General features: G+C 40.1%; 1 non-coding gene across 1 annotated transcript; it reads right to left on the reverse strand.

Annotated features, from left to right (window-relative positions):
* Positions 1 to 744: 744 nt before the first annotated feature.
* Positions 745 to 852, reverse strand: LOC149028628 (small nucleolar RNA R71). Its single transcript, XR_016171283.1, has one exon. It is a non-coding gene; the product is annotated as a small nucleolar RNA R71 (small nucleolar RNA).
* Positions 853 to 9,871: the final 9,019 nt, after the last annotated feature.

Genomic DNA, 9,871 nt, shown 5'->3' on the forward strand with positions numbered 1-9,871 from the left:
TGTACTTATCATTTATTACTTGATTGCGTCACGTATACTTGCGTAATATCTTGAGATACAAGCAACAAGTTTTTGGCGCCGTTGTTGGGGGAATTTTGTCTTTGATAATTAGTGTAGAAGTAAGTTTTTGTTTTATCTATCTCTGAAATTTCTTTACTTTGATATTAGTTTCCTTTTATTCTCGGGTGTTTTTACCCTTGTATGAACACGTTGCACGATCAAGAGTTGGCACCCTTTGACATCGAAATAGAAAGGACATTTCGAGCTAGAAGAAGGGAGCAACGAGGCCTAGCAGCAGTTCCAACAATGGCTGAAGCGGTGAGAAATGGATTGAATAATAATGAGACTAATATGGCAGTGAGGGTGATGATAGAGATAGAGCCATCGGAGCATACGCTGTCCCCATGTTGCATGAGCTGAATCCAAGCATAGTACGGCCAGATATTCAAGCCTTACATTTTGAACTTAAGCCGGTGATGTTCCAAATGCTTCAAAGCGTGGGACAATTCGGTGGGCTTTCAACGAGAAGATCCTCATCTCCATCTTAGACTCTTCATGGAAGTAAGTGACTCTTTCAAGATACACGGAGCAACTGAAGAGGCTTTGAGATTGAAGCTATTCCCTTATTCATTGCGGGATAGAGCAAGAGCGTGGTTGAACTCCTTACCTCCCCAATCAGTAGCTACATGGAATGACTTGGTAGAGAAGTTCTTGATGAAGTACTTCCCTCCAACAAAGAATGCCAAGCTCGGGAAATGACATAACTGGTTTTCAACGGTTGGATAGTGAGTCTTTATATGAGGCATGGGAGAGGTTTAAGGAGCTCTTGCGTAAATGTCCTCATCATGGCATTCCTCATTGGATTCGGATGGAGACTTTCTACAATGGTTTAAGTGGACAAACTCGATCCATAGTTGATGCATCAGCCAATGGGGCTATATTGGCAAAGTCTTACAATGAGGCTTATGAAATTTTGGAAAGGATGGCCAACAACAACTACCAATGGCCAGCTGAAAGAAGCTGCTTTGCAAGTAAGAGGGTGGCTGGAATTTATGAGTTGGATGCGGTGTGACCTTAATCGCACAAGTTTCATCTCTCACTAGTGTGTTAAAATCTGTAAACTTGGCTGCAACTGTACAACCACAACAAAATCTAGCGAGTCTCTTGTACATATTGTGGTGGGGAGCATGTCTTTGATAGTTGTCCATCTAACCCGAGAATCAGCCTACTATGTTGGTAATTTCAGCAAAGCTAATAACCCATATTCCAACACTTATAATCCTGGTTGGAGGCAGCACCTAACTTCTCTTGGAATGGTCAAGGACAGAATGTAGGCCCATCATCTACCCCAACTAGACCTTATCAACTTCCAAGTGCTCAACAGCAAGTGAAGATTCAGCCTATAGAACCTTCTTCATCAATTGAGCTCCTATTGAAAGAATACATGGCAAAGAATGATGCAATTATTCAGAGCCAAGCGACTTCATTGAGAAATTTGGAGAATCAAGTTGGGCAGCTAGCTAATGCTTTAAGCAACAGACCTCAAGGATCACTTTGCCAAGTGATCTTTGAAAATCCCTAGGCGGGAAGGCAAAGAGCATTGCAAGGTTATTTCATTACGGAGTGGGAAATATATAGAGCCACCTCATGTTAAGTCCAATCAACCGAAGGAAACTAATCTGTCCAAGAAGAAAGGGAAAAGGAAGATCCGGTGGCTGTTCAAAAAGACCAATCTGATTTTGAACACCAAAGTGTTGAACCACCAGCTACGGCTCCATTGCAACGGGGTTCTCCGAGAAAAAGTGCCTTATAAACCACCCCCTTTCCTCAAAGATTTCAAAGGCAGCAACAAAACCATCGGTTCAAGAAATTCTTGGATGTTTTGAAGGAGCTCCACATCAATATACCATTGGTAGAAGCACTTGAACAAATGCCAAATTATGTGAAATTCATGAAAGACATCCTTTCTAAAAAAAAAGATTTGGAGAGTTTGAAAGCAGTAGCCATGACACAAGAGAGTAGTGCCTTCTTCTTTGAACAAGCTTCCTCAAAAATTAAAGGATCCTGGGAGTTTCACCATTCCTTGTGCTATTGGAGAAAATTATATTGGGAGAGCCCTTTGTGACCTTGGAGCTAGCATTAACCTTATGCCAATGTCAATCTTCAAGAAGCTTGGTGTGGGAGAAGCAAGGCCAACTACGGTAACACTTCAGGTGGGTGATAGATCCTTAGCTCATCTGAAGGAAAAATTGAAGATGTCTTGGTAAGAGTTGATAAGTTCATCTTCCCCTGCTGATTTCATTGTTCTTGATTTTGAAGGTGATAGAGATGTGCCCATCATTCTTGGAAGACCCTTCTTGGCCACTTTGGAAAGACTTTGATTGATGTGCATAAAGGAGAATTAACTATGAGGGTAAATGGAGAGCAAGTCACTTTCAATGTTCTCCAGGCAATGAAATCTCAGGATGAGATAGAGCAATGCTCAATGGTAGATATCATAGAGGAGCTGGTTTTAGAAGAAGTTGAGACAAAGGGTAGTAAAGATCCATTAGAGCTTTCATTAACATCTGAAATTTCACAAGTGGGTGATGAAGCAGGTAGCTACATTAAATGGTTAGATGCAAGACCAGGTGAGACATTAAGAAAGAATGGATTTGATCCTCTTGTATTATCTCGAGCATGCAACTCAATCTCCTAAGCCATCAATTGAAGAGCCTCTGTGTTAGAATTGAAGCCTCTTCCGGGACACCTTAGGTATGCCTATTTGGGTGAAGGAAAGACACTTCCAGTTATCATTTCAGCGGTGCTAACAGCAGAGCAAGAAGATATGTTAATTAAAGTCTTTGAAGAAATACAGCAAAGCATTAGGATGGACCATATCGGATATCAAGGGAATCAGCCCATCAATTTGCATGCACAAAATTCTCTTTGGAAGACTGCTGTAATAATTCTGTGGAGCATCAAAGGAGGCTGAATCCAATTATGAAGGAAGTGGTCAAAAAGGAAATCATTAAATGGTTAGATCTTTGGGGTGGTGTATCCAATTTCGGACGGCAAGTGGGTGAGTCAGTACAATGTGTCCCCAAGAAAGGAGGAATGACAGGTTGTGGAGAATGATAATAAGGAGTTGATACCTACAAGAATAGTGAGTGGGTGGAGAATATGTATGGACTATAGGAAGCTTAACAAGGCTACAAGGAAAGATCATTTCCCTCTACCCTTCATTGATCAAATGCTTGATAGATTGGCTGGAAAAGAGTATTATTGCTTCTTAGATGGATACTCGGGGTACAATCAAATAGCCATTGCTCCTGAAGATCAACATAAGACCACTTTCACTTGCCCATATGGTACCTTTGCCTTTAGAAGAATGCCTTTTGGTCTTTGTAATGCCCGACCACTTTCCAAAGATGTATGATGGCCATTTTCAACGATATGGTGGAACAATTTGTAGAGGTGTTTATGGATGATTTTTCGGTTTTTGGAGAAACTTATGATGAATGTCTCACTCACTTGGCAAAAGTTCTACGGAGAGATGTGAAGAAACCAATTTAGTCCTCAAGCTGGGAAAAATGCCATTTTATGGTTAGAGAAGGGATTGTTCTTGGACACAAGGTTTCCAAACGGGGTCTAGAAGTGGATAAAGCCAAGGTTGCCATTATAGAAAAATTACCACCACCATCAAGTGTGAAAGGGATTAGAAGCTTTCTTGGACATCTTTGGGTTTTATAGAAGGTTCATAAAAGATTTTTCACAAATATCTAAACCATTGTGTAGCTTTGCTTGAAAAAGAAAGTCGGTTCGGCTTTAGTGAAGCATGTATGACAGGCATTTTTAGAGTTGAAGAAGCGGCTGATCTCTACACCCATCATTGTGGCACCGGATTGGTCTATTCCCTTTGAGGTCATGTGTGATGCTAGTGATTGGGCTGTAGGAGCAGTTTTGGGACAGCGTAAGAATAAGGTATTCCATTCAATCTATTATGCTAGTCGGACCCTATCGGGAGCACAAGCTGAATTACACTTGTCACCGAAAAAGAGCTCTTGGCGGTTGTGTTTGCATTTGACAAATTTAGAGCTTATCTAGTGGGGGCAAAGGTCATTGTGTTCACCTGAGATCATTCAGCCATCAAATATTTGATACACAAGAAGGATGCTAAACCAAGGCTGATTAGATGGATCTTATTGCTTCAAGAGTTCAATTTGGAGATAAAAGATAGGAAGGGGGCCGAGAATCAAGTGGTGACCATCTGTCTAGGTTGGAAAATCCAAACCAAGCAGCTGAATTTGAAATTAAAGAAGTCTTCCCGATGAACAACTCTTTCTTTGTTTCCCTCTCAACACCTTGGTATCTTGATTTTGCTAATTATTTAGCCGGCGGACTTCTACCCCCTATGATGCCCACTCAACAAAGGAAGAAATTTTTACATGAGGTTAAAAGGTATTTCTGGGATGAACCATTCTTATTTAAGCTATGTGCAGATCAAATATTGAGGCGTTGTATCCCTGAGGTAGAAGTAGAGGATGTGTTGAGGCAATGCCATGACTCCCCATATGGTGGACATTATCAAGGAGATAGGACAGCGGCAAAGGTCTTGCAATCGGGGTTTTATTGGCCAAGTATGTTCAAGGATGCCTATCAATTCATTCAAAAATGTGATAGATGTCAAAGAGTGGGAAACATCTCAAAAAGGAATGAAATGCCCTTAACCAATATCTTGGAAGTAGAATTGTTTGATGTTTGGGGAATTGATTTCATGGGGCCTTTTATTCCTTCATATGGCAATCTTTACATTTTAGTAGCAGTGGACTATGTATCCAAGTGGGTGGAGGCTGCTTGCTTGTTCAACTAATGATGCAAAGGTGGTTATTGACTTCATGAGAAAGAATATCTTCACTAGATTTGGTACTCCAAGAGCCATAATCGGTGATGAAGGTTCACATTTTTGCAACAAATATCTTGGAGCTCTATTGTCTAAATATGGAGTTCGTCACAAAGTTGCCTCAAGCTATCACCCCCAAACAAATGGACAAGCTGAAGTTTCTAATAGACAAATCAAGTTGATTTTGGAGAAAACAGTATGCCCAACAAGGAAGGATTGGTCCATAAGGTTAGATGACTCCCTTTGGGCCTACCGGACTGCCTACAAAACACCTTTTGGAATGTCACCATATCAACTTGTGTTTGGAAAGGCTTGCCATCTACCATTGGAACTAGAGCATAAGGCATCTTTGGGCAATTAAGAAATTCAATTTTGACTCTACTTTGGCTGGTGAGAAGAGAATGCTACAACTCCATCAACTTGATGAATTCAGGCTCCAAGCATATGAAAATGCCAAACTCTACAAGGAGAAAGTGAAGAAATGGCATGACAAGAAAATCTTGCAGAGGGTATTTGAACCAGGTCAGCAAGTTCTGCTGTTCAACTCAGACTCAAATTATTTCCGGGGAAAGCTGAAATCAAGATGGTCGGGTCCTTTTACAATAATGACGGTATTTCCACATGGAGCGGTGGAGTTGCAAGAGGGCATCTCTAACGGGAAATTTCTAGTCAATGGGCGGGAGAATCAAGCATTATTGGGGAGCACCATTGGAGCGGGACAAATCTTCAATCAACCTTCAAGAGGCTTAAAAGAAGGGAGGTCACTTAGATTTCATTATTTTTAGTTTAATTGTGTGCTATTAGTTCATTATTGTTAAAAAAAAAATAATAATAAATAAAAATAAATAAATAAAATGAATGATAGATAATTTGCTAACATGTATATTTTGATGTGCAGGGAGTGTGGGGAACAAAAAGAGAGTGATTGGGTGTTTTTCCAAATTTATCATTAAATCCAAGCTATTTGAGCAGAGCATGTTTCAATATCCGGCAAATTTCATTATCTTTGTAGTAGCAATGTGGCCACAATGCTACTACAAAGTTTTGACCCTCAGCTACGGGTCTTGCATGTTCTGTTAACACATTCTATTCTCTGTTGAAACTTACATTCTGTGTTCGTTGCTATAGCAAAGCTGCAGCAAAGCTACAACAACGATTAAACCACTCACCCGACCCGGTTTCATCTCAAACCCAACCAACCCATCAAAAATACACTTCTAACTTCTATCGAGACCTGCTTTGAACCCATCCCGATTCGAACCAATTTCATTTTTTTTAAACCCTTCTAAACCAATACCAACCCAAACCCATAAAACCTCTCATTTCAAATCCAAATCAACGAAACACTCGACTCACTTCGTCAACTCTCATAACTCCATCGTCTCCTCCACTGCAACTCATCCTCCTCTTCTCTTCCATTTTTTTTGTTTTTCAAAGACTTTCACACCTCCATTTACCTACATTCACCCACCAAAGCAATCTTTTTCTTCACCGATAGCCCATCTTTCACAAAAACCCTAACTTTTTCCCCCATTCCATCCTCGAATCACTTCTCAGAGGACTACCGGTGCTGTACTGGGTTTCGGGCATGTTTTTGTGGTATTTCGACCTTTCATCTTCCCTACACCACATCAGCTAAGTGTTCTCCCCATTTCTTTTCTTTCATTCTATATTTTTGAACTTTACGATTTCTTTGTGTTTTTGTTGAATGTTTAATTTGTGGTTTGTGGGTTATGTGTTTGTTCTTATGTTGTCTTAGTGTATGTTTTCGTTAGGGTATATACAACTTTTCTTATTTGTTTAGGTGTTATTTTGGAGCTACAATCACTTGCACACACCAATCTGAGCATTTACGGGTCATCGTTACCCTATGCTCATATCCTCTCTGTTTTTATGCTTGCCATTTGCACCTAAAACAACATAGAATTTGTTTGTTTGTTTGTTTTTGTTTGCTTAGTTATAGTTCATTGTTTGTTAATTGTTTGTTCTTGTTTTCTACTTTTATGGTGTCTCTGTTTTTGTTAGATAAGGTATGTTTTAGTGTTTGTTTGATTAGTTATTTTTATTTTTTTTATTTTCTACAATTTGTTTGATTAGTTGTTGCAGTGTTTTTGTTAGCTAAGGTCTGTTTTAGTGTTTGTTTGACTTCAATAGTGGTTGTTAGGGGCCAACCCTGTGCAATCCATTCGAAATGGCCCCTAAGAAGAAGAGCGAAGCAGGACCCTAGTTCTAGTGCTTCAATGAGTCCCTCTTATTTTGCCTCTCCCTTAGCTGAGAACCGCTTCACATCCATCTCCACCAAGAACTTTCTACCGGAGAAGGGGTTCAAATTAAAACCCAATGAAGCCCAAGCCTTTCCATTCATCCCATCCATTATAGCTAGGCATCATTGGGAACAATTTTGCACCCATCCCGATGCCTACATCCCTTCCATAGTCTCACGAATTTTATGCCAATCTCCCTGCCCCATCTCGGGATCAAGTCTATGTTAGGGGGATGCACATACCTATAGATGGACCATCCATTAATGCCTATTATGCATTGGCCAATGTGGAGGATGAGCACAATGCCTATCTTGCTTCAGCGAGATCCAAGCGCCATGCATAACATTATCCAGACTTTATGTTCTCATGGCACGGGTGGTCCTCCTCCACCCAAGGTGCATTAACTATTGCCCGCCACACCTTGCAACCGGCAGCCAAAATTTGGTACCATTTTTTACGGACCCACTTGATGCCCTCCACGCATAGTCGGATGTTTCGGTGGATAGAGCTTTGCTCCTCCACTCTATTTTGGAAGGGCGTCGGGTTAATGTGGGTCATCGCATTCATGAGGCCATTTGTGCTTGTCTTTGCTAGGCGGGGTGGTAGTTTAGCTTTTCCCTGTTTAATTCTTGCTTTATGTTTGGCTAACCATGTTGATGTGCGGGCTTCGATGTCCATACACTCAACAAAGGTGCCATCACACACTTCGAGTATCACTCGCATGCTTACACCTAGTGCAGCTCCCCCTTCCGAGTGCACCACCTCCTGCTGCGGCATCAGCCATTCCTCCCACTTCTTCTACCTCTCGGTGCTCCATCCTCTAGTTACACTCAATTGGAGCAGCGCCTCAGATCAAGTAGAAGCCACCCAATTTCAAATGATGTTGGAACATCAAATCACTCGTGACCTCTTCCTTGGGTATATGCGTTATGTGGCTGCCCGTGATCGCGCCCTTGAGTCTAACTTAAGGATGAATAGCAACCGGTTCCAATCTTTTCCGGCTTTTCCCAACTACCTCTTCGCTAATCCTTGGGGCCAAGATGGGAACTACATTCCTAATATAGATGAGGAGGATGAAGTGAAGCTGCTGCAGCTGCTGCGATGATGAGTTCCATTCATTAGATGATGATGATGATGAGGCCTAGCTTGTTCGGGGAAGTTCCGTTCTCTCTCTTCTTTTATTGTGTTTTCCTTTTATTACCTTACTTTTTTTTTTTTCCTTTCTTTATTTGTGAGGACACTTGCTCATCTTTAGTTTGGGGGTAAAGTTCTTTAATTGCATATGTTATCTTCATGATATGGATGTCCCGAGTTAACGGTTAATTTCTCAGTTTTTTGTGATTTTTTTTTTGTATAGTTTAAAGTTCTTTGTCCGTTTTAGAGTAGTTGTTTTGGGTAGATGTTTTGTGTAGTTAATCGGCTTTTCATGAAATTTGGATGATTGTTAAGTAATGTGAATGTCAGTGCCTCTTACTCTGGTTTTGTTGGAAATCTTAGCACAATTTTGCTATAATGATCTGATGTCTGCATTTACTCATGTTTGTGATGCCATACTATTGATGCACCAAGTGATGTTTCAAGCTCTAGAGAACCTGGGGAAAGATGGATCAATGTGAGAGTTTTTAGGATTTTAGAATTGATTAAATGAGAACCTCAAGACTTACACATTAGAGATCCCCATTTGGTTGTTTCCAAGAACTTTGTGCATTGTGAATATTGATTGATGTTTGACCCCTTCCCTTCCCTAAAAGAATAATGCTCCGCTGATTTGGGTTGCCTAGTAACCAGGAATATGCATGTAACCCATGTGTATTTTTGGCGTCAACGGTGGCCCGAAATATGAGCACCAAAAAAAAAAAAAAAAAAAAAAAAAAAAAAAAAAAAAAAAAAGAAAAGAATAATGTTCCGCTGTTTTGGGCAACCTAGTAACCAGGAATATGCATGTAACCCATGTGTATTTTTGACGTCAACAGTGGCCCGAAATATGAGCATGCAAGGCACTCTTGTTTGTGATCTTGTTGAGTAACCGGGTATCTTCATCACAAATGAGCGATATTGCGTAAAAGGCAAGATGACAACATAAACAAAAAAAAAAAAAAAAAAAAAAAAAAGAGTTCATAAATAATAAGTTTGGGGTCAAATGCTCAAAAGAGTATGAAACAAGTTCTTGGGGTTGTAAAAAGATATGGATTCCTAATTAGTGGAGAGGTAATCATTTGGTCAACATATTAAATCAATGAACTAAATGATGACCATGATCGGCATACTAGGGTGATGCGGGGCAAGATCCTTAACTTTCACACACACACTTGAGAGCATCCTGATGAGTAAAGTATGACATCTAAGTGTTATTGGCCAGATGTGTTGGATTTGAAAATTTAGAAAAAGATTGAGAGGCGACTTCTGTCTAACACTCATCCTATTGCATGCTTAAGCCGGGTTATTTGCTTTTCTTTTCTTTTGATTTCCTCGTACTTTCATTAGTAGTTAGTTGTTGTTTTCATTTGTCTTTATTGCTCGAGGAATCAAGCAATGTCTTAAGTTTGGGGGTGTGATAACTCTATGAAATAGAGTTAAGATTTATAACTTTTATACTTGAGATGGCTTGATTTAGGAGTATTTTGTCTTTGTTTTAGTGATAGTATTCATTGGGTGTTGTTTTCATTTAGGCTCAACATATTGCATTTTGTTTAGTTCATTTTTGTCACATTGCATGAATTTACAA

Source organism: Hakea prostrata, chromosome 1, assembly GCF_041222555.1.
Source record: "Hakea prostrata isolate BN-2017 chromosome 1, UWA_Hpros_2, whole genome shotgun sequence".
Lineage (NCBI taxonomy): Eukaryota > Viridiplantae > Streptophyta > Magnoliopsida > Proteales > Proteaceae > Hakea > Hakea prostrata.